The sequence below is a fragment of the Protopterus annectens genome, chromosome 16.part0 (genome assembly GCF_019279795.1).
Source record: "Protopterus annectens isolate FY-2018-M chromosome 16.part0, PAN1.0, whole genome shotgun sequence".
In the NCBI taxonomy this organism is placed as follows: Eukaryota; Metazoa; Chordata; order Ceratodontiformes; family Protopteridae; genus Protopterus; species Protopterus annectens.
The window spans coordinates 158,412,215-158,439,509 of NC_056750.1; positions in this window are offsets into that span (position 1 = coordinate 158,412,215).

The window sequence follows — 27,295 nt, forward strand, 5'->3', positions numbered from 1 at the left end:
TACACATGCGTGTCACACAATGCATGTCATACACACGTGTCACACTCATGCGAGTCACACGCATGTGTCACACACACATTGAAGTCACTTAATAATGACAGACATTGAGTTTCAGACTTCATATGCTTCAGAAAAATGCATGCTAAAGCAAGACCTGTTCTTCTATCAACTAATTTTATACAAGAGCAACTTTTAGTACTGTTTGTTTGTTCCCCCAATATACTTGACCTTGTCCAGATTTCCTGCATTGAGGTTGAGAAGTATGCGCAAATAAATCACTTTATAGAATTAAGAATATCCAAATTTCTCAACTATCCCCGATTTAGGCTCAAAATGTTGCTCTCCCCTAATAATCCCTCCCCAAACTGGCAATTTTGGAAGAAACGTTGAAGATTTACAATTAATAAATAATTGCAATGATCAGAGTTACAGATTACTTTGTTTTAGAAATGCATGTAGATTCTCTTATTTTGTCAGCTGCTAATCTTAACAGTACTAATATTAAAAAGTGTCCCTTTTTGATATGTTTCCAGCTATATTGTGTAGCTATTTTATATTTTTGCATCACATTTTTGGTCCATTTTCATAAAATTGTAGTTTTCAGGTAAATTAGTGGCAAGTCATTAAAGATTGACGTTAGAAAATGACAGACATTTGAGTTTCAGACTTCATGCCCTTCAAAAAATTCACACTAATGCAAGACCTACTATTCTATTATCTTTCTAAGTTTATTAGAGCAATATTTAAAAATTGTCCTTATTTGTGGGTCTTTGTCCCACTTCTGTTTATGGCTTTTTCCACATTTCTTGCTCTGAGGTTGAGAGGTATGACAAATATGTCAGGGCCATCACCTTCAGAGACATTTCAAATTGTGAAATACTTGTTGTACCCCACTCCCCCATGTAGTGACTCTGGATGTGTCCAAGCAAGGCAAGGAGCAGTTATGTGGTGTAAGTGTGCAAAGTATCCTTCCATCCAAGGTAGACACAAGTACTACAGTGGCTTTTCATCTGTCCTTGATTTTGCAGAATGTTCTAGTTTTCTGCCATATTTTTATACTGTTGATTCTTGCTTCTTATTATTCAGAAAATGCATGTTGTTACAGTGCATGTTGCTCTGTGTTTAAGTAGCAATGCTTTAATGACCATCAGGTAAGCTTGTCTGGGATAGTAAGATGCAAGTAAGCTTTAATAAGCATACTGTTAAAGAATTATCAGCATTGACAGCCTTTTTGTTGTTGCCATACAGAGAATATTTACAGAGCTATATAACGTATAAGCCTTAGGTATTGAAATGCAGATGACAGTATTTGTAATAAAGGACAAAATTACAGTATTTTTCTGAGCCTCATTACATTTGTTGGAGACCTGCAGTCATCTTTGCAGGCTTTACCTGTAGACTAAATAGAATGCCAATCTATCAAATGTGGTGTATAACCTGTGCAGTAATCCTTTAAGCAATTTATTTTGAGCTTGTTTCTTGTTTGCTGTTCATTTTTAATTTGATCATGTTTTCCCCATGAAACAAGTTAATAGTTGTTGTCAGGCAGCACCGCAACAGGTCTTTTTTGAATAAGAAACATTTTTACAAGTGGGGATAATCAGTATCACAGAGATTACTACTTTCATCATATTACTTGGTACTTTTATAAAGTTAAATATAAATTATAATTAGAACTGCAGTGCAAGGAGAAGTGGTTTGAGTTGAGTGCTACTTGTTTTTTTATTCTTTATTTCAACTGGCATTCCAGTAATGTATTTAAAAAGTAATTTATTTATTCGTGCCTCACAACCTTTTTGTTTCCATCTAGATATTAAGTAAGCTGTCATGTAGCCAATGCATTGAAATATTTTTTTTTCTTCTCCACTTCATTTTGTCTTGATAGAACTGTCATGATGGTTTTGGCACCCAGGGCAGCATATTTAAAGTCCCACTTTTGTGGTTTTGAGCATAGCTCTGCCCCTAGTTGGCCACACCCCTTCCCACTGGCCTCACCCATTCAGCTGTCTCCTGCAGCCCCCCTTTGATTTGAAGTCACCAGCCACTACCGGGCACGTGGCATGTCAACTGGAAGACATAAACAGAGAAACAAATTAAGGATACAGAACCTAAACTTCAACATTGTTTATCATTAGCCACTACATACGATCACATCATACCCCTGTCATCTATCAGCACAGTATGAGCTTGCATTGCCCTCCTGGTCCTGATGTGTCATGTTCCCCCAGTGAGAGCCAGTAAATTGCATAATCCAACATTTATCTTTCACCTTTGTGTAGAGGGATGACAGTGGCCATCTTCCTTGCAGATGGGATGTCAATGGGGCTCAGGCTTTGCTTGAGTACAGTGTGCAATGGAGCTGGGACCATTTGCCTGAGTTCATGTAGGATGCAGACAGGGATGTTATCAGGTCACATGGAGACTTATTTTGGTGCCTTTGAGTATGCATTATGTACCTGCTTCCTGATGATGAAAGGAGGGGTGCAGGTACTTTGCATATCTACCTATACTGATGGTGGGACAGGGGGGGTGATGTTCTCCCTTAACCTCTCTGCAGGGGGATGGCTATAGCTATGCTGTGTGTGTATGAGGTGTGAATGACCACCATTACAGGGTGGGTTGAGTTGTTGCATCTGAGATGGAAGACATATGTGAAGACAGCCTTGTGATGGGCCTTGGTGGATGTGTTCAATTTGTACTCATAGTTAGCCTTACAGTGACACACCTGTGGCCATATATGCTTGTCCAGACAAAGGCTGACCTGCTTACAAGTTGGTGCCTGCTCCTAATTATCCTTGTACATCCAATATAGTGACTAATTATGTGGTTTGTGTATTGCTGCTGTCCACCAAAGAGGATTACTCCACCTTGGTGTAGGCAGAAGTTCATACAGCTATGTAGGTGCTTATACAGCTGTTTGGAGTAGGCATGGACACAAGGTCATAACACAGTTGGACACTTCTCCAATTTCAACCAGATAATCATGCTTATTCTAGCACCCGTGTCTGTGTCAGGGCAATGCAACAACCATTAGCTGTGGAAATCTCTATCTGCTGGATGCAATGAAACTCGGATTATACATTTGTACAACATGTATAGCTTATTTACTTGATATTTTGCATCCCATGTCTATTGGTATGAGGCTTCCAGGTACACCTACTCATACATACATGTGCACAAGTAATACCCGATATACATTTCTGTTCTATGTCAGTATGGCGCACTGTATTTGCACTCTTCCTGCTCAGTCATACCTCTCAACCTGTTAGAGCAGAACACCAGGAGCATGGCACACATAAATGGGGGTGGGGGGCAATGGGCCAAAGTTATTGACACTTTGTTAATATTGCTGTAACACACTTAAGTCAGTTGATAGCACAGTTGGCTTTGCATACACAAAAATACCCTGGAGGATGTCTGATACTCATATGTATGCTATTATGTTCTAATGTCAGTCTTCACAGATGTGCCAATGATTTACAGGACATAACCCAACTCTTATGAGTAAATGACTACAAATGTCAGGCATACATGTGGCCAGTATGCATAACACTGGAAAGCTGAATAGTATGACCTCAGTATAGTATATCACAAGAAGTTCAACACACGTCTGCGACAAAAGTTTACTATGCGCATACCCTGTATAGGTGTCTCAGATTTGTGAGACATACATGTTTATCATAGCTGTATTCAGAAGTAACATATGGATATGTACAACATCCCAGTAGCTGGGCCTAGCAGTCAGTATTGTTCAACAGACACTCCAGTAGTACTCATATGTGAGACATCCTTTCTTGGGGTGACTCAGGGGCATGAGCTGTGATCTTTTTCATTGCAGACAGACCCAGATGCTATGTCCATAGGTACTGATCAGCAATATATCAGTACAGCAAGTTTTGTTGAGACATATTTGTTAAATGTCCGATTTCCCATTATTACATACCCCCTACTACATTCTATTACATGCTTACTTGTTTGAAATACCCTTTTTTTTCCCAAGTAAAGTTTCTGAGTCTTTTTATTGTAGTCATGGTCTGTCTCTCTCTCTCTCTCTCTCAGATGTAAAGTATACATTGGTTTTGCATAAGCAGCAGCTTGGCCTTTGTATGTCATGCTTATGAACAGCTGATGGCCTGTGCACCAATTGGTATCCTCTACTTGCTAATTGCATGCTAAACAGCTGTATTGTTACTCCTATAGCCAATGGCATGACAACACACTCCTATAATTTAGCACATTATGTGGGCATTGCCCCTTTTCCTTGCCTGTGAGGAGGAATTCATGGAGGTTTGTGAACACCATCACAGAGGATAGTTGGAAATACCTCTTACAAATAAAACTATGGTGACAGCCCAACAAAATTGGGGAGAAAGTTCCAGACTTAGGGACAGAATGTAAGTATTGATGTTATACATTTGGATTTGTGCTAATTTAACAGGGTGTGTGTGTGGACATGGATATTCTGAGAGGGTCTGTCTGACAGTATTATGTGGTTGACATAACTCTCAATTGTAGGGCTATTTGCAGAATGGCCAGAGGTTGGACTCTTATGTTTGGTATGTTCCTCCAACAGTTGTTGTTCTTTGGCAAATCAGTACCATACCCTGGGTATTGCAGTCTGTAAATGCTAACTTCCATTTGTGTTTCTGAATTCATATCCCTCAATTGAGATATGTTACAACAAACAACTTTCTCAGTTTATAACAGCAACATTTCAACTATGCCCCTGTGTTTGAGCCTCTGTCCCCCAATTATGTCAGGCTTTGTCCAGATGTCATGCAGTAAGAGGTTTATAGGTATGATATATCATTAGTTAGTGCCTTCCTTCCTGATATCATCCCAGTGATGTAGCAGAATGCCAGACATGTTATGAGGAAGGGGCCATATATTTGAGGACTGAGCCTGGACATTCTGCGGGAGTCTGTACAGTTGAGGGATCTATGTATGTGTAGCAATTGTTAACAGACTGTCAGGACTGTGTAGCAATGTAGTGTGTACATGTTTGTTGTGCTGTGTAAGGGGGGGATACATTTAAGTGTCATGGCTCTGTTTCTATCTGACTGTGCATGCTGCTTAAGTTTCTGGTGGTCTATCAGCTGTATATGTTTGGAGGGGCAGACTGAGACATGTTTTGTACCACTGCAGGAGTTAGACTACACATAGTACCCTTGGGGCAGTATATGCAGGGGTACTGTATGAGTGTCAAACATGATTATTTATGTTCACACAATCATTATACTGTACTATTCATCTGGCTTACCAGTATGTCATTGTGACTGTGATGTAATTGGTTGTGGGTATGCAGGCTCACACCAGTGACTGTTTTTCACTACTGTTACATCCCTGTAGTGCCTGATATATTTACAAATGCATGTGTAATTCCCCATAGCTGACTTGAAATAGTGTTGTGTCAGTCTGATTGTAGTTTGGATGGTGCTTGGTGACATGTTAATCAGCTCAGTGTACTTGCCCTACTGTCATTTTATGTCCAGATATCCATACAATGTCCAGTTGTCTGTCTCATATCTTATGTCTGGTCCCCATAACTGTTGTGTATGTTGGACAAATCAGTTGGATGGCATGAGGATTTCAGGCACCAACTACTGAGTAGCAATTGAGTCTTGGAGTTGTGCTATTACAGTCAATATATATATTAGAACAGACAGTGTTACTGTAGTAACTGTCTCAACTTATCTAGTCAGGTATTTTAGATATGTCCCTATTGTCATGGCTTTCTCCCCTCTTTGCCAGGCTTCATCCAGATTTGTTGCACTAATGAGTTCTGAGCATACATCTCAGCTGTCTGGATTGTTGCAGAACATCCAGGTTTATTGCTCATATTTTGTCTCTGTTCCACGATTTATTCTAATTTCTCTGATAAATCACTGAGATGATCTGAGGATGTCTGTCAGTAAATGACCTTCAGAACCTGTATGTTGAAACAAACTCTGTTACTCGAGCAACTTTCTACATTTCTAAGAGCAATATTTGACATATGTCCCTAGTTGTGGCCCATTCTCCCCTCATTCTTACAGTCGTTGCCCAGATTTCTTGCACTAACAGGTTGAGAGATATGGTTCTGAGATATGAGTGCACTACATGTTATGAGCATGTATGTGTGTATGTATATATCTGTATATGAATATATATATATTTATATATATATATATATATATATATATATATATATATATGTCTCTCCATATATATCTGTATATGTATATATTATTGAACTTCCTGATATTAATGCTGCATATTCAAATGACAGTTTGAAAATGTCAATTTATGTGACATTCATTAAGATATGGTCAGCTTGTTGAGTAGGGGGACAAAGTTTGTTCCAACTAAATTCCCACGATATTGTCTATTTCATGTTTGCTTATGTAATTTGTAAATATCTCATCTGTAATATGTCTTCTTTGTTATTACTTATCTGTCTGCCTTGGAGCTTTTCTCCCTGAGCCTCCACTGTTAATGGACATTAATCCAATTGGATTATCCCGGTCAACAAATGTAAAATAAAATAAATTCTAACAGACATTAAAAAAATTTGTAGAAAGTTAAATTTAAGAGTGTATTGTCACAAACTAGGTAAAGAAAAAAGCAATGCTGTGAATGTAAATTTGCAGATGTAAGTTTTGATGAAGAAACTGAGCTCTTAAATGTTTCTATTTATGATTATGGTGAGGGGTCGGAATGTGATTATGAAGCTAATAATGATTTGCCCAGATGTGGTAACTATGATGTAGGTTATAGTAGGTTCAATTTGCCCCCTTTAGTTTCTCCCAGTCGTTTTGTTTCTCCTAAATCATTAGCTGTTAGTACTTTTGAACAAGTTTTACTCAAAAAATCTGAACTTGAGTATGGTAAATTTTTTAATATAATTTGACTAAGTTTGAGTGGTTAGAGTTAACTAGACTTAGAGGGTGTTTAAAGGAATTTGTGTTTAGGCAAGCTGATAAGGGTGGAAATTGGACTGTTATGCCAAAGACACAATATGGAAAAATGGTGCTAGATCTATTGGAGTGTGAGGAAGATTATTTGCATTTAACTGACAACCCAGTAAATGATTATAGTACAGAACTGTTGGACCTACTTGAGAGAGATGAGAGGTTAGACATTTTTACTAAGGAAGATGTAAAGAAACTGGTAGTTAAAGGTCCTACTGATCCTTACTTTTATGTTATACCTAAAATACACAAAAGTATTACCAACCCTTCAGGTAGGCCAATAGTGTCTGAAATACATTCTTTTGTAAGCAATGTAGGAATTTTTTTTTATTCTGTGTTGAAAGAGTATTTAAACAAGGTTCCTTCTCATATTAAGAATACTCAGGAACTCTGTAAAAAAATAAGCAGAATCCAGTGGGGAAATGATTATTACTGGGTGTCGGTTGATGTGAGTTCACTCTACACTTCTGTTATCAATAGGTTTGGTTTGGAGGCAATGTATGAGATCATTAGTGATGGCCCTAAAACAAGTTTTGTGGTAAGGTTATTAGAATTTTGTTTGACTCATAGCTATTTAAGGTTTGAAAAACAGATCTACTTGCAGAAAAAGGGCAAAGCATTGGGTACTTCTTATGATCCCACTTATGCAGTGATATATATGGATTATTTTGAAAAGTTGTTCTTATATAACACTGAATTTAGGAGGGAAAACGTACTATATGGTAGATTTATTGATGACCTTTTTTTCATGTATAAGGGCTCACCTATAGAGTTTTGCAATTTATTGTAGGTTTAAACTCTAATGAACATGGTATCAAGTTTTCAGCATGTTTTGGCAACACCGTCATACAATTTTTGGATGCTGAATTTTGTGTGGATGAACCTCAGGCTATAATACAGGCTTTATAGGAAGCCTACAGCTGTAAACAATTTTTTGTGTGTGACAAGCATACACCCCTCACATTTGATTAACTGTTTGCTTTGGGGGGAATTTATGCAAATTGCCCATAATACTTCTGAGAAGAAATATATAACTTAATTTTTGGTGGAGACACAGGAGAGACTGTTGTTAAGGGGCTATGATAAAGAGAGGTTGAATTATGATTTAAGAAGGGTACAGACAGGTGAAAGGTTCCAAGTCATTAATAGAGGACAAGGAACAAGTAAAAATAGGAACCAAAATTTGAAGCCTGCTTATTTAGGGCATGACATTTATTTTGTTTCGAAATTTTCTTCCTTCTCACCCATTTTGAGAGAACTAATTTTGGGCTTATGGCATCTGGTATGTTTAGATGAGTCAGTTGGTGACTCATTTCCAGGTATAGTAAAATTTTCATATGGGAGCTATTCTAACCTTAAAGAATTGCTGAACAAGCCTTTATTTGCATCGGATGATTCAGTCATGGGCTCATTTTCTTGTGGGAAATGTAAGGTTTGTCAAAAAATTTTAAACATTTCAGGAAGTTTAATAAATGATAGGAAATTTACAAGCAAAAATAGGTTTGCTTGTAGTTCATCTGGAGTAGTATATGCTATAGGATGTGGATGTGAGAAAATAAAATGGTATATAGGTCCAATGAAAAGAGCTGTTAAGGTTAGAATTCTAGAACATTTGGGTAATATTCAAAGTAAGAATTATAAGAGTCCTGTGGCACATCATTTTTGTAAAGTACATGGGGGAGATGACTCCTGGTGAGCTGAAGCAGAAATTAAATGTGCTTGAAAGTCAAATGATTTTAAATTATGGCACTTTGATACCAAGAGGGCTAAATTTAGAGGTAGATTACATTTAAATTGAATATTTAAGATGCACTATACATTGCATGGAATATTTTGTATTATAAATTGTTGTAATGCATGTATTGGAATGTAGTGAATTGTATTTAATTTAAAAATAGAAAAATGTATTTAAAAATATGTATGGGTCACTTTTATAGGTTTAAGGTAATAGGAGATTTTATATTAAAAGTGTTTAGGTAGTTTATAAGTTGACTGATTGCTTAATTAATGGCTGAACCTGATATAAAAGTAGAATGCATCTGGTTGTATGTATCCTTGAAGGCAAGAAGCCGAGGTACCAGATGATTTTGCGGTGAAGTAAAGAATCTACTACCTTTGCTACATGTGTTTTTTCTTATTTTTGAACTGGTGTTTTTTTTTTTTGCTATGTATATATAAAACCTGAGTGATTCCACAGATCTTTTTCCCTACTGTTGAATAACTCTATTGCATGATATGTTTGAAAAAGCATTAGAAATGTTTGCAGCTCAAATGGTGTAGTGGTACATTCCTCTGATTATAGTGTACAGGGCCCTGGGGTCAAAACTTGGCAGCACTGATTATTTTGTCGCTAGGCAGAACAGTGTCTGATGGAGACAGAGTGATTAAAGCAGTTTTAAGCAGTTGTAAGTGGCTTTAAGTGGGTTTGCGTGACACTAAGTGATGCCAGCATACGGTTAATGCTAGAGATACTTAATCCATTTTGGCTTCACATAGCATCACACAAATGTGCTTACTCCCACTTACTGCTGCTTACACCCATGCTAATTTTCTATAAATAAAAAAAAAGGGTGATAGAAAAGTGGTGAAGTGGAGGCAAGCAGAGGCAAAGGGTAAAACATTATGAAATGCAGTTTGGGATGTGCAGGATGGGTGTAGGAAAGGACTATAGCTCTACATTTCTTTGGTAGCAACAGCTGTGCATTACATGTATACAATTTAGAATTTTCAGCCTTACACCCTACAGGGAGGGGTGTTGGCAACAGACATTTGCAGAGTAATCAGTGGGTTGATTGATTAGTTTCACTATACATAGGGACAAAATGTCGAGCTATGTATGGGGCAATTTTTTTTGTGGGACAGATGCCCTTTTTTTAAAGTGAGAGTGGGATGTTGGGGAAGGGCTGTCGGTATGTTTGGGGAGGTAGGTTGGGTGGGATAGACTGCATTTGCAGACAGACAAGACAGCAGATAGAGGTGGTATATGACACATGAGGGGGTAAACACCTTTGATGGGGAGAGTGGTTGGGAATCCGAAGCCCATGAGCCCCCAAATGGATACAGTGGGACTGAGGTCCCCACCCATGGGCAGTTACCACTGCTCCTTCATGGTCCTGAAGCTGGCTGTGCTGGGGACTGAACAGAAGGGGCGACCTGCCCCTCGAGGTGTTCCAGGTGGCCCTCAATCTGGCACAGCTGCCCACCCAACTCGGCTCTGATCACACTGTGCATGAAAGCCTGGAACTGACTGTGGGTGACAGGCTCCTATCTATGCCCATTCCCTAGGGGGGAACGGGCCCCATCCCCTGAGGTGGTTACACCCAAAGGTGGTGCAGAACCAGCAACAAAAAAGTCCCAGGTTGGGTCCCAGATGTGCTGGGGCCCAGTTCCATGACCAGATAAGGTGAGACAGGGGGATCTGCCGGGATCTGCCTTCCCAAACCTGCTATGGTGTTGAGGTTTTAAAGAATATGTTGATTAGTCATGAACAACACATTTCCATATTAGTTATAACAGCATGCATGGGTGTTCCAATTAACCCCATAAAACAGATTTGAAACAGTTGCATAGCAAAACGAACACATGCATAAATGGAACAACAGTATGCATCGTAACAGCATGCCAGTAACATTGACAACAACAAGCCACCAACAATGGTATTTGAACAAGGTATGTTAACATGCAAACAATCAGATATATGAACAATAATACAACACAAGTCCCAACATTAGGCTTGGAGTAAAATGTACCCATAGTATATGAATTTTAGTATTGATCCAGATGAGGGGTGGTGGGATGGACAAAAAGTCCATTAACAACTGTTTATGCTTTTATTTTCCACAGCAATACTGCTCAATTCTCTATGGGTCTGCCCTCACTTTACATCTGCCTATGGCTCATAGCTTCTGTGGAACAAACATACCTATTAAACTGTCAGCCTGGAGTTGTATGGGCCAAACTGTGACAATTCTGGGTACATGACTAGAGGGGACTCGTACATGTCAGGGTTACATATCTGGCACAGGAGGGGTACCCTGAAGTGCTGTTATGTGAGTGTGCTACTGGCATATTTCAACTGGTTTCCTATCTGTGTCCAGTGTTATTGGCAGCAGTGACCATCAGCTATGACAGCATGACACTTGACAGACATGTATCGGGAAGAGTGCATGTTATATGTACCTATCCTGCTGTCATTTGCAGGCATGTGGTAGGACAGTTGAACAGTTGTACACAGTTTATTAGTACACCCTTCATACAGCTACTACCAACATTTCCTTACCTGTACAACCTGTGGAGAAAATATCTGTTAACAGTACCTAACTATTTTTACATTTATTCCTAATTCCTTGTTTGGAGATATGCACACATCTTAGTACCACTCCCTGGATTCGAACCATGTCTGTGTATGCAAAATTAACAAGTAAGCTATTTCTCATCACACTGGGCTACTACTACTACTGGAGAACTGCTGTTGTTAGTTTCACTGGTTTCTGCCTAATAGTCTCTTGTTAGACAGTTTGAACTTGTAATTCTGTGATGCATGCATGACAGATAGTTATTGCACTGTACATTAATACTTTGGATTACTACAATCTGGAAAGCAAAGGTTAACACAAGGCAAAGCTGGATGGAACACAATTTGAAACTTTACATGTTACTATTCAGGGTTCAGAGCTTAGTGCAGTATATATTTCAAATTTCAGTTATATCTTGTTTTACAGCTCGACCATCTACTGTTTTCTTACAGCAGTTTCACAGAAGAAGCTCAGTTAATGCATGCTGTCACAACCACATTTGCTGTGAATAATCTGTATACATTCTAAATATCTACAACAACATACCAGAATAAACACAAGTTTTTTTAGGTAGTTTTATTGCACATCAATATTAGTCTGTTAAACATTTTTATTTTATTCAGTTCACAGAGTAACATTATACCTACTAGCAGTAAGCAATGTACTCCTTCTTAGCTATTTGAACAATATACTGCAAAATAGATTTTTTCTTCACCAGCCTGATGGCACGCCCTCAGCAGTCTATTACCATGGGCTTCCATGTTCATAGCGTTCTATGCTGCAGTTGCAGAGGAGAGAAAGAAACATTATGCATACCTGTCTATCACATTCTGAAGCTAGTATTTTCTACAACCTACTTGACACTGATACTTACTACTGGAGCATTCTTTGCCCATGCATCTTGGATCCACTGGGCCAAGAGTACCCCCTTTATCCACTTTAGGTCAGCATAGTGGTGCCGTACCTGCTTACCAGTCCGAGGGATGACAGTAGCACTGGTGAGATCACATGAGAGACAATCCCAGGCATCAGTTTTGTATTGTAAGCCCTGGTACTGGCCTGCAGCAGTCTCCCATCATGTTTTTTGACAAGGAGTCCTGCCATGACCCTAGACTCCTGAATGCTCCAGCGCTGTGCCCAAAAGTGCGCTCCTTCTCCAATGCCAGACATGTTCCTGCAGAGATCAGACTAAACAGGTTATGGCTGTATTCCTGCCTGCATGCTTTAAATAAGGCCATATTCTCTCCCTTTGACATCATTGGACCATTTCAAAAATGCTGAGCACAGTTTAGAAATGTGCAAACTCGCTAAACTGAGTTGAACAGTGCTTAAAGGAGGTACTTGCTGAGCAGTACTTAATGCACAAAACGACTTAGCTGAGCTACCTGCTGCTTAGCAATCACATCTAAGTGATCCTTAAACCTGGTAAGCAAAGCTGGGCATTGCTGACCACTGCTCACTTTTCATTTAAAAAAATATCCAGATGATGGCTTCATTTAGTAGGTGTATATGATCTACTTTACATGACATTCCTCTATGTGCTTTCATTACATTAGCAAGGAGTGTGACTATAGTGTGTGGGACACTTGTGTATACATGGGTGATTTCTCATGTTACATGTACTCACACTTCCATTTTACACCAGCTACACTACCCTGATTGACAAAAAACAGTTACTACATAGTTTAAGTTTACAAAAATAATTTTAACACCACCTACACTACCCTGATTGGCAAAAAAGTTACTACATAGTTAATACTCCAGGCCAACATGAAGGTACTCTGACTGACAAAGTTTGCAGATGATTACAAGTTGGGAGCTATTATTAACTCCCCAGGAGATGCTGACATCCTAGAAAACGGCCTCACTGAGACCAACGACTGTTGTCAGAACCATGCCCTTAAGCTCAATGCCAAAAAATGTGTCATCATTCCCTTTGGGGAAAAACCCAGTTTTCATGAATTACCACATTGATGGTAGTCCACTGAACACATAAGGCGTTATAAGAGATCTGGCAACACAGGTTGACAGCAACCTCTCTTTTGATCACCACATTACCACTGTGGTCAGAAAGTCCTTGTATGTGGCACATCTCATTGTATCCAGGAAGAAAGAGGTCATTGTCTCCCTCTACTCTTCCCTCATTAGGCCAGTCATCAAGTACAATGCCCCATTTGGCATGTACCTCACTAGACACCTGCAACAACTGGAGAGGCTACAAAAGTACCTCACAAAGAGGATCCAAGGCCTTTAACACTTGTCCTATATGGACAGACTCAAAAAACTCCAACTATTCTCTGTCTCATATTGTCTACTTAGAGGTGATCTCTGCTTGACTTACATAGCAATGTCTGACCCAGCTCTGTTAGAAATGCTACATCTAAAGAAATCCCAATCCTTCCACACCACATGCTCCAGAGACCTCAACCTCATTAGCACAATTAACAGAACATGCTGGAGGGAAAGGTTCATAAACCAGAGACTGCCCATGCTATGCAACAGTCTTCCCATACATGTCAGAGCACCTCGCTGACCCTATTCAAGAGAATTCTTGATGAATGGATGGGAAACAGAAAATTCACCCCGGGAATAACTACAGTGGCTCTACTCGACAGAGGCACTGGGAACTAATGTTGGGTGGCACTATGCCAGGGTAATCCTATGACTAAGCTTGTAAAGGTCCCAGGGCCATTAGCCTTGTGCACACCTATGAACCTATAATAATTTTAACACTGCTTTCTCATACAAAAATAAGTTGCCTGTGTTGGTACTCGAACCATGAACACCTGCATGTAAAGCCGGAACTCTACCACAACATTATCTCAGTTTAAGAATTTTCAATTTATCTCCTATGGGATGTTTAAGCAATGCTAAGCGGAGGGCCAAGTCATTGAGGACTGCAGTCAAGAAATAATGGCATACATTTGACTTTCGGGCTTCTATCCTTCAGAAATTCATGCTAATGCATATACTGTTTTCTGACAACTTTTCTAAGTTTGTGAGGGCAATATTTAAGTAGTGTCCCTATTGTTAGTGCTTTGTCACCCCATTATTTGTGCCTTTGTCCACATGGACTGCTGTCAGGGAATCCTGGCATACATTTGACTTTCAGATTTTTATCCTTCGATAATTCATGCTAATGCATGTCCTGTTTTCTATAAACTTTCTAAGTTTGTGAGGGCAATATTTCAGTACTATCCCTTTTACTGCATTGCCCCCCATCATTTGTGCCTTTGTAAACATTGACTGCTGTCAGGGAATAATGGCATACATTTGGCTTTCAGACTTCTATCCTTCGCACATTTCGGCTAATGGATGACCTTTTTTATCAACTTTCTAAGCTTGTGAGGGCAATATTTAAGATATGTCCCTTTCTAGGGCTTTATCCCCCATTATTTGTGCCTATATACATACTTCCTGCTTTAGCAAGTTGTGAGGTGTTGTACGGCACTTTTACAATGCAGGAGGTATGTCACAGAACCTGTCACACACCCCGTGCATTGCTTTTCTGCTGCCGGATGTATTTCAGTGTCCGCAGAAATTTTCTAATTATGCCGGATCGTGTTTAGAAAGTGCTGTATGGTACTTTGAGTGCAGGGGGCATATTTATAGTCCATGCACTACTTGAAGATACCTGCTGCACTTGTTCACAATTCGTGTCCATTTAGCCTAAACAGCAACATGCCTTCATGAATATGCAAGGCGCGTTGATGTGGCTACACAGACATGAACCTCTCCATGCAGGAATAGCACTATTCCTGCACAGAGTTTATTGAATCCCAGGGCTGATAGCATATATGCACAACAACATAGTGTGTACTGTTTTCCATTTCCTTATTTATGAGTCAATTTCATGGCTGTGTATGCACAGTGCTACTGTGTGCCAGTATGACCTCAGCATGTCTCACATTCGATATAGATGCAAAGGTATCTTATTAGGAATGTTTATACTGAGAGATGACATGAGCTAAACTCTTAGACATTAATACCATCCTATTATTGGCCCTTTCATAGTACATGGTACAACTCATACTATACATTAATACCTGAACTATGTTGCCTGAAAAATTCTGCTGCTCTTTGAAAGAGATTTAAACATTCCAGCATGCCCCAGGAAAGCAAATATGAGGAAATAAATTATTTTGTTTCCATAACTTTTAAATTCTGCAGCTTCATCTTACCTTATCATGTTTAATACATTCTGGCAGTAAAACATACTTAAATAATTTAGTATGCAAAATAATTGTAAGAAATTGGCATCACAAAATCATATGCCTTTTTAAGCTAACATCATTGCACAAACTAGAACAATCTTCTAATGTTACTGAGACATTCACTATGCTGTGACAAAACTGTTATGGCTTTATTTTTGTGTTTATTTTGTTAAAATTAATCCAGGTTTAATTGAGTATCTTACTACAAAGGAGACAAGATCTCTGCTTGTGAATCCAGACCCCTTCACCTTATACTTCACAACACACTTGAGATGTTTATTTCTCCACACGTAATACTTAGTGTTTCATTCTCAGTTCTTTACATCATTTTCAAAGACTGTGTATTCAAAATGTTACTCCTTTTGTGCATAACATCACTTATACATTCCTGCATATAACACTTTACTTTCCTGCCATGAATACCATGTATTAACTACTACATCCATATACAAAACAATTAAATCACTAATTGTGCCCTATTTTTGAATACAAGCAGTTTTCTTTTAGCCATTTTTTGCTGAGCTGAATCTGATAATTAATGCTCTCACACTAGAATCTCAAACATAGTCTGCACAGTCAAAACCACTAGACACACACACACACACACACACACACACACACACACACACACACACACACACACACACACACACACACATGTGTGTGTGTGTGTGTGTGTGTGTGTGTGTGTGTGTATATACACACATATATATATATATATATATATATATATATATATGTATATATATATATATATATAGATAGGTTTACCTTTACATGTGTGATTTGCACACGGGCGACCGACAATTGTTCGAAAGACAGTTTGCAAGTTTGCAAATGTTGAACGGAAGAAGGTTCAAATGTGCAATGAGCAAATGCACAGTGAGATTCGCTCATTGCACATTCGACATTCTGGGCAGATTGCACTATAGTGGGGAGTTGGAAATGGTTCCTTTCCCCGCTGTAGTGCGATCACGGAGTTAGAATAATAAAGTAGGGGGGTGTGGGGGGCACAGACCCCCACATGGGGGTGCAGGGGGGCTTCCCCCCTGCATTACACTTTATCTAATTTTGTTGTCGACATTTATGTTCAAAACTCAGCGAATCGGCTGTTCGATTTGCTGCTTTTCAAACATTACCAACTGTCGCTGTTTCCAGTTTCATTTTTCTGATGCAAATATATAAATACTTGCACAAGTGTGATTCAAGATTATAAAGGTAAACCTATATATATATATATATATATATATATATATATATATATATATATATATATATATATATATATACATATATATATATATATATATATTTATATATATATATATATATATATATATATATATATATATATATATATATATATATATATATATATATATATATATATATATATATATATATATATATATATATATATATATATATATATATATATATATATATATATATATATATATATATATATATATATATATATATGTATATGTATATATGTATATACCAATAAACACCAAACGCGGTGCACGATGATAGAATGCCCGGTACTCCAACAATGAACACTACTCAGTAAAACCCAACATAAATAACCATCATCCATGAAGAAAAACACAAAGTCCAGGAATAGATGCATAGCCCAACTTTAATGGCTGACTAAAAACCTCAGCTTTGGCCAGCTAAGAACTTGCTATATTCAACTGGACGTATAAGAGAATTTAAGTACCTTTATCTGCTTTTTTTTTTTCAAAAAATACAGTATTTAAATAGATTTTAACTGTGTGGAAGGAATATTAGCTGAACTGGAAGTTAGTCAGTGTTTGCTGAATTTTGTTATTTGCTAGTAATTACAGGTGTGGGGGTAGTCACATTCTTTGATTTCCTGTCCTTGCCTATTTAAGTGGTACAGTGTGAAATATTTTCTGCTTAAAAACCTCAGCTTTGGCCGGCTAAGAACTTGCTATATTCAACTGGACATATATGAGAATTTAAGTAACTTTATTTGCTTTTTTTTCAAAAAAATACAGTATTTAAATTGATTTTAACTGTGTGGAAGGAATATTAGCTGAACTGGAAGTTAGTCAGTGTTTGCTGAATTTTGTTATTTGCTAGTAATTACAGGTGTGGGGGTAGTCACATTCTTTGATTTCCTGTCCTTGCCTATTTAAGTGGTACAATGTGAAATATTTTCTGCTTAAAAACCTCAGCTTTGGCCAGCTAAGAACTTGCTATATTCAACTGGACATATAAGAGAATTTAAGTACCTTTATCTGCTCTTTTTTTCAAAAAAATACAGTATTTAAATTGATTTTAACTGTGTGGAAGGAATATTGGCTGAACTGGTAGTTAGTCAGTGTTTGCTGAATTTTATTTGCTAGTAATTACAGGTGTGGGGGTAGTCACATTCTTTGATTTCCTGTCCTTGCCTATTTAAGTGGCACAGTGTGAAATATTTTCTGCTTAAAAACCTCAGCTTTGGCCGGCTAAGAACTTGCTATATTCAACTGGACGTATAAGAGAATTTAAGTACCTTTATCTGCTTTTTTTTCAAAAAAATACAGTATTTAAATTGATTTTAACTGTGTGGAAGGAATATTAACTGAACTGGAAGTTTCCACTAGTGGCCTTGCAACTGCCCGCCCCTCTTGTAAATTTGTGTTTGGATACTCCTTCTGGGCCCATCTCATTTGCTCACTCAACTGAGTGCAGTGAGATCATATTCTGATTTCAGGCACTCCTACTGTGTACAAAGAGAGCATCTGGGAAACAGAAAAAAAAAATTTAAGCTTGTTTCCTGTCTTTCCTGTTAAGTGGTATAGACTATTTGTAGGCTTCTGAGCCCCAAGCCCTTCTGTGTTGGAGGGAAGCCTTCTAGCTTAGTTTTTTTTTTCCTTATAACTAGCCAGTTTTCTAGTTTCAGCACTCAAACCTGTTTCTTTGATCTCAGCACTTGTTCAGAAAAAAAAAAAAAATTTCATCTGCTTTTACTGTACTTGTGTTTCTACCTACTTTTTTACTTTTGCATCATCTTAAAAGTACTCAATTGTATTTATTACTGCTTGGTGTAACTCATTCTAAGCCTTTTGGTTTAAACACTTGGGCTTTGGACCAGTTGTTTTGCACTGAGAGGGTTTGTGGTCTGCACTGTAGTGGCAGAACAGGTAGCTTACATCCTTCTAGGTTGGGAACTGCTGATTGAGGGCTCAGTGTCTGTTATTCTAAAAGTGTATTAATTCTGGTTTAAGCACTTGGGCTTTCAGGCCAGTTATTTTACATTAAGAGGGTTCGTGGTCTGCACTCTTGTGGGAGGAGAGGCTGGACTCTGCCCTTCTGAGCTGGGAATTTCTGGTTGAAGGCTTATAGTGCATGCATATCTGAACTGCTTCTTACTGAAGTTGGTGCGCCTTGTTTGCTGTGGCATAGACTGGATTCGGGCCTGCTGGATCTAGCTTTGTTTGTGTAACTTGAGCACTAATCCAGGCATTCTCTAAAGTATTCAATTGTATTTATTACTGCTTGGTAGTAACTTGATTAAAGTGTAGCTATCATTCTAAGTCTTTTGGATTAAGCACTTGGGCTTCAGACCAGTTGTTTTACATTAAGAAGGTTTGTGGTATGTACTGTGGTGGCAAAACAGGTAGCTTTCATCCTTCTAGGTTGGGAACTGCTGATTGAGAGCCCAGTGTCTGTTATTCTTAAAGTGCATTAGTTCTGGTTTAAGCACTTGGGCTTCAGGCCAGTTATTTTACATTAAGAAGGTTTGTGGTCTGCACTCTTGTGGGAGAAGAGGCTGGACTCTGCCCTTCTGAGCTGGGAATTTCTGGTTAAAGGTTTATAGTTCCTAAATATTTGAACTGTATCTTACTGAAATTGGTACACCTTGTTTGCTGTAGAATAGACTAGATCCAGGCCTGCTGAATCTAGCTTTGTTTATATGCTTGTTGTTTGTTTGCTTGTTATTTCGATGGAACGCTAATTCCACCTAATACGCGCTTCTCAGCTTCTGTGGATCACTAGTGATATCTGCATTGCTTACTGTACTTATTTCCTTGTTTCACTTGAAAGAAAGTTACTGTTTGTCATTTTTGCATTTAAGTTACCTGTAACACATTGCACTTAATTTACCTGGCACTTGCTCACTAAAGCAATTATATAAGTCAGCACTAAAAATTAAAAGCACTACACCCTCACTCCCCACTGGCCCTGGTTTTCAGTTATTAAGGAATTCCCAATATTATTCTAGCATGTCCAAAGGTCAGTTGTCAATCTCCTCTCTGGTCCAGCTGGTGAATCTGGGAATCTTGAGGCAATGTTACAACTGCCTCATGTACACAGACAACCCTCTCCTCCTCCCAACAAATTCCAACACATGTGAGAGATGCAACCATATAGCCAAACTGGAGGCTAAGCTCTCTCAACTCAGTACTGGCATAACCAGTCAGGAGGAGAAGGAAACCACACTCAATACAATTCCAGTCTCACATAGACCTACCATGACAGCAAACCAAACACATAATCACACAAAACATACTCAGAGGCTCTAAATAAAGATCTGCCAAGCAGCAGACACCTCCAAAGCAGACACCCAAGCAGCCGCTACCCCAAAACAAAACACGTGCAACACATATCTCACAAAGCCAGTGTGCCAAACAGTCACAGCCCTTAAGACTAAACAACACACCTGATACACTTGTAATAGGTGACTCTATCGTCAGGCACACTGACGTCCTGCTCACCAGGCTGAACAAGGAGAGGGTCACGATGAGCAGCCTGTCGGGCTAGGATCCGCCACATAACACAAACATTCAGGTCACTCCAAGGCAAGTACAAATATGACTCAGTCATTGTCCATGCTGGTGTGAATGACCTGAGAAGTACCTCCCTGGACTACATGAAAAGAGACATAAAGGAGCTCTCTGAGCATGTAGCCCAGGCCAGTATGACCCTGACCTTGAGTAGCATCTTACCCTCACCAAGAATGATGCCACAATATGAAGACAAGATGATCAATTTCAACAATTGGCTTAAGTACTGGTGTCATTCAAAGGGGATCCAATGCCTGTCAGCTTGGGATGATATGCTCGACAAGCCACGATGCTTCGCTAGGGACGGCTTGCACCTGTCACCCCTGGGCTTTCGGATATTGGGAAAGGCTCTTGCTACCCCCATAGTGCCTTTTTTAGGCAAGGCTCAAAAGACAAACCCACCTCCATAGGTATCACAAGGGATAAGAAACTAAGAGTAATGCTACTCAATGCCAGAAGTCTAAACCTCAAGATGCACGCACTCGAAACTCTCCTTAGCATGGAGAACATTGATATCTGTGCAGTAACAGAAACCTGGTTCAGGGCTCTCGAGAGCACCCCAGCACTACCAGGTTATACCTCATACCATGCTTTTCAGCCCCAAAACTTGGACCGAACCACAAAAGGAGGGGGAGTATCGATATTCATCAAAGATACCCACACCTCCAGGTTGGTGGCAAAGCCCGAAGCACCAGAGACTATCCATGTGCAACTAACAGTGGGTAAAACTGCCTTCCAGTTTATAGCCTGCTACAGACCACCCTCCCAAACCCAGGAACCACACTCAGCCTTCCTGAGAACACTGGAAAATATGAAGGTCTCTCCAAACACCATTATATTGGGCGACTTCAACTACCCAAACATAGACTGGGAGCATTACTCTAGCTCCAACACCCTAGCCCAAAGGTTCCTAGAATTTATAAACTCAAATGCTATGGAACAACTTGTTACCACTCCCACAAGAGGGGAAAACATACTGGACCTGATCATCACCAACATGGGGACTCTATGCTCCAGACCAGAAGTGTATCCCTCACTGGTAAGATCAGACCATAAACTAATCTCACTGGATATTCACATCCCGACCCCACCCCCTGCCCATAAAACCACAGTGAAAACCTTCTCTAAAGCAAATTTCACACTCCTCACAACTGAGGTGGAATCCTTCAAAGCCCCCGGGCCTGTGGAAAATATGGCCCAGACCACAGAATCCTTTATAAATGCATTCTATGAACACCTTCAGGAATGCATGGATCATGCAATCCCAAATAAAGCCAAGACCCAATCCTGCAAAGGCAGACGTCCTGTCTGGTGGAACCCAGCCATAAACAAACTATACAATAGAAGGAGGAAGCTACTAAATGATAGAGCAAAATCCCAAAAAGGGAAGGCATCACTGATCCATAATAGCAAAAAAGTACGGGCACACATAAAATTGTCTAAGGCCATCTTTGAGAGAAAAATTGCACAGGACACTAAGGATAATCACAAGGCTTTCTTTAGTTATGTTAGGAACCTGGGTGGTAATTCCCAGATATGCTCAGAATTAGTCCAAAATCACAAAAATACACCGAACCCACAGACATTGCCAACATCCTAGCTGACAGGTGCAGCGCAACCTTCTCCCCCCCCCACCAAAAGAGCAAATATCTATCCCAGCAGTGTGCTGCCCCCCTAACATCTCAGATGCTCAGGTAAGAGCCGCCCTCTCCAAAGCAAAAACACAGCATCAATGGGACCAGATGGTGTCCCGGCTGCCCTACATAAACTCCAAGAAGAGCTAAACCCAAACATAAAACTACTGTTCAATCTCAGCCTTACTACAGGATATGTGCTCAAAGAGTGGCGTACAGCAACAGTGGTCCCTCTCCATAAAGGTGGTGCCTCAATGGATCCTGGAAACTATCACCCATAAGCCTGACTAGCTTGGTCTGCAAAGCTATGGAAAGGATCATCATGGACCTCATAAATAAAGATATTGGGGACCTACAAATACTGGATCCTACCCAGTTCGGCTTTGTTAAGGGCAGATCCTGCCTCTTAAACCTGGTTGATTTCTTTGAAACAGTCACCAAGGCCATTGACGAGGGAAGGTGGTCCACACAGCCTACCTGGACCTCGCAAAAGCCTTCGATACAATACCCCACTGGGTATTATAGATAAGCTCACCAGCTTAAATATAAATCCCTATGTCACTAGATGGATTGCAAACTGGTTCAAGGACAGAACCCACATGGTTAGAATTGCTGGAGCCATGTCAGACTCCAAACCAGTTACAAGTGGTGTCCCACAAGGCTCAGTCCTGGGACCTCTCTTGTTCGGTATATATTTCTCAGAGGTACAGGCCAACATGGAAGGACTGTGGCTGACCAAGTTCACAGATGACTGCAAACTGGGCGCCATAATCGACTCTCCAGCTGACACAAGCATCCTCCAAAAGGGCCTCATAGAAACAGACAACAGGTGCCAGAGCCATGGCCTCAAGCTAAATGCCAAAAGTGTATAGTCATCCCTTTGGCAAAAACAAAGTGCCCACAAATTACCACATAGGTGGTAATCCATTAAGTACAGAAGAAGTAATTAGGGACCTGGGGACCCAAGTTGATGGCAATCTCTCATTTGACAACCACGTGGCCAAAGTGGTTAGAAAAACATTTGATATAGCCCACCTAATCATGAAGGGATTCACATCTAGATCAGGGGAGGTCATCGTGCCTCTTTACTCATCCCTCATCAGGCACATAATTGAGTACAATGCTCCTTTTGGGATGTACCTTACCAGACACCTGCAGCAACTGGAAAGACCCCAAAAGTACCTCACCAAGAGGATCAAAGGGCTCAAACAGATGCCATATGCTGCCCGGTTAAAGAAACTCCAGCTCTACTCAGTGGCATACCGCCTGTTCAGAGGAGATCTGTGCCTGACTTATAAAGTCATGTCCAACCCGGAATTAATGGACATGCTGCACCTCAGGAAATCCAAATCCCATTGAGCTACACGCTCGAGAGACTTGAACCTCAGCACTGAAATAAATAGGACATGCTGGAGGGACAGATTCATAACCCAGAGGCTCCCTTCACTCTGGAATAAAATCCCAGTCCAGGTTAGGCAGAGTCCCTCATTGACTCTCTTCAAGAGGAATCTTGATGAGTGGATGGGAGATTGTAGGTTTACCCCGGGTATTACTTCTGTGTCACTGTTAGACAGAGGCACAGTATACTAACCTCGAAAAAGGGCATAGCAAAATAAATTTAAAATGGGTGGCGAAAGCCAAACACATTCTGGCTAGGCTTATAAATGCCCTAGGGCAGATAGCCTAGTATGAACCTATGAACCTATGAACCTATGACAGGCCAAGTCACCTCACCAGCAAACCAGGTTTCACATTAGCGTCATCAGTGCATGTATTGGAAGGTGCCCTTTCCCTTATTTATACACATTCATTTAAAGCAACATTCTGCCCTTTGTCATGAATACATATACCCCACATTAAAGAAATTTGTGGAGCAACATTTTTTTACACATAATACATCATGTTAACTAGATTTTATCCATCATTATTTCTATGAAAAAGATGCTACATGTTTATATACCAAAATCTAGTAGATTATAGTGTAGATTACCAGTGGTCATTCAGCTCAGGTTTAAATACGGCTCCCAGATTAACTATCTATTGTCTCTTTTTTCATAAGAATTTTATGTTTTTGTATTATTGATAAGTTGTCACCTACCACCTTATCTATGCCCAAAAAAAAAAAACAAAATGCGCTGTAGGGTGAACAAGTATGTGTTTAAATAATGCACTTCTGTTCTGTCTAAAGTTTATATCACTAATATGTAAAGCTATGCATTGCTTAAAGCTGAGAGATGTTTGCACTATATAAAAGGAGCCACATTGGCATACTGCCATATAGACTACCCATTCATTTGCACATGTGATCAAATGACAGATATCATACACTTTTGAAGTGTTAACAGAGATGAAAGATTCGGTCTTAGATATACGTTTACAATATATACAATGCCCACAATAGGTACTCCCTACCACTATTGAATTTGTGTTTTCATGCTTTACATATCCCTTTTTAAAACCTGACAAATGTTCTCCTATATTTCTCCCTCTTCTAAAACCAAAACTACAATAGTTTCCTAACAATGTGTCAAAATATGAATCAGATTTCAATATGTGCCAGTGTTTTGCTATAATATAATCTAATCTTGAAAATATTAGACCATACTTTGTAATGAACCTTATGTGATCATCTGTGGTGATATTGGTTCATACTTTATCCTGCAATAAAATAATCCTAGACTGAACCCCCACTTGCTTTAATGCTTCATCCACCACTTTATGGTCATATCCCTTAGCTAGAAATCTTGCCTTTAGTTGTTTCGCCTGTACCCAAAACTCATCTGTGATAGAGCAGATCCTTCTGATTCTGGTAAACTGGGCCTTAGGAGTGTTAGTAGCTATGTGGTGCAGATGACTGCTGTTGGCATGCAATAATGGATTTTTGGAGAAAGGTTTCCTGTACAATGTAGTATCCATTGTGTCATCCATGGCTTTAATAACTTTTACATCCAAAAATTCAACTGTGTGTAAATCAATTTTACCACTAAAATGAATGCCATCTTAATTGGAATTGAAATATTTCACAAATCCATGCCATTTTCGGGAGTCCCCTACCCAAATGACCCAGCAGTCATCCAGATATCTACGCCACATTTTCAGATTTTCCACAGATTTGTTTCTGCTACTATATATTACTTAATTTTCAAAAAAAACCATAAAGAGGTCCGCATATATATGGATGCAAATGTTGCACCTATCGCTGTGCCCTTTATTTGTAAGTACCATGCCTTATTATATGTGAAGGAAATATGCTCTAATACCAATTTCAGTAAAGTTAGCAAAAATTCCATCTCCACCTCATCACGTCTACCAGACATCCCCATCCAATGTTTAACTGCTCTTATACCTACCTCATGGGGGATGCTTGTATACAGAGCATGCACATCTAGAGTGCCCAAATATGTTTCTTTGGAAATCTGTAAATCACTCATCAACAACAAAAACTGATTTGTGTCTTTTATACGTGCTGTAACATACCAACAAAGGTTTAACTTTACATTCCAAATACTAAGACAATGGTTCTAGCAAAGAACCACGTCCTGCCACTATTGGACACCCCGGGGGAGGAATCACTTGCTTATGACTTTTGGGTACCAGATAAAAATACTGAAAGCTAGGATCATCGACCATCAATTGTGTGGACAAAGCCTCAGTAATCACCCTGCCATAAACTGCCTGTTTTAATACATCATCTATCTGTTCTTTAAAGCCTCTTATAGGGGCCATTGGGAGGCTACAGTAAGATGTGGCATCCCTAAGATGTTTCTCCACTTCTTTATTGTAATCATTTCTACTCCACACTACCGAAGCACCCCCTTTATCTGCTCTGCTGATAATCAAATTATTATTTTGTTGTAAATTCTTGAGGGCTATTTTTTCTCCCTTGGTCAAATTATGTGTACCATTTTAAACACATCATTTTGATATATTTGTAACTCATGTAATACTTGTTGTTCAAAAACTTTAACTACCCCATTATATGGTGACTGAAAATTCGATTTCTTGAATCTAAAACTTTCCACTTCACTGTGAAGCGTATCCGGGGATCGGTGTGCAAAAAATTATTTTAAATTCAAATTGCGACATAAAGTTTTTAAGTCCTGAACCACATCAAAATGTAACACATAAGTAGTAGGTACATATCCCAAACCTTTATTCAAGACTTTCATTTCCAACTCTGTAAAATTATAATCAGTTAGGTTAATCACCAACTGATTTTCAGCTTCATAGGGTTGAATAGAAACCCTAGAACCATCAACTATGTTGCCAATATCTCGAACATTTCTTCCATTCCTTCTATGCCTGTGTTTTCTGCCTCCCCTCCTAAAGGACCCCTGGGTCTCCTGGGTGTAGGGGAAATCACTGATTGGGGTTCAGTTCCCTCATTTTCTGTAAATGTGTTTGAATACCCAAATGACAACTCAGAACTGCTAGAAAAGTCTAAGTTCTTTCTTAATACAGTTCTAGCTCTTTTTCTTTTTGGCCTATTACTATGCTTTTGACTGTTAGTGAACCTGACAGTTCTTTTCACCTTCTTCCAAGAATACGTAGTTTGATTTTTATAGTCATTAAGGTCTCTTTGGTATTTTTTGATCTTTCTTTCCTGTAGCTCTTTTTCATATTTATTTATTTATTTCACATAATTAGCATATTTATCCGAATAGCTTGATTCAGTTGCATGGCTAATAGTTTTTTTCATAATGCTCATTCAACTTAGAAGACAATGATGCCTGCTGTTGTACATAGTAGTCTATTAAGAGCTTAATAAACCTCTTAGATGCAATTTGCTGAATCTGATGCCATTTTTTCATACATTCCTGATTATCAGACCCAACCCCTGGTTCCACATATATTCTTAAACCTCTAGGGGCTATTTCTGCTTTTAGATGATGATAGATCATCCACATCTGTGGCTAGCCTGTCTAAAAATTGTTTCAAATTTTGTGTTTCTGCCATTTTCATTTAGTATGGAAGGGTGTGCCCTCCCCAATGAAGTTAATTCTAAAACTACTGGATTAGAGAACAGTTTGTGGAATTGGTTAATAGTACTAAAAAGGCAAAGGTCTAATATCTGGCATTGTAAGTTGTTGAAAGCATATCTAAAACAGTCACACTTACAAGTCAATAGCAGGGAACTGCACTCTGTTAACTGCATTGTGTCATCTTTCATTTGAATATTTACCTTCTGCTTGACACAATCACACACCAAACTCCCTTGCTCCGCATACTGGCTTTGAATCTGTGGTGCCGGATATTCACCAAAACTTAAAAGGTTTTTGTTCTTGGTCCCTTGGGTCTTGCCCCCTGACCTAAATATTGTTGTTGGCTTCTCCCAGGATAGGAAGAAGAAGAAGAAGAGGTTGTTGCAGTACTTCCCTTGTCCTTTAAATGGTCAGAATG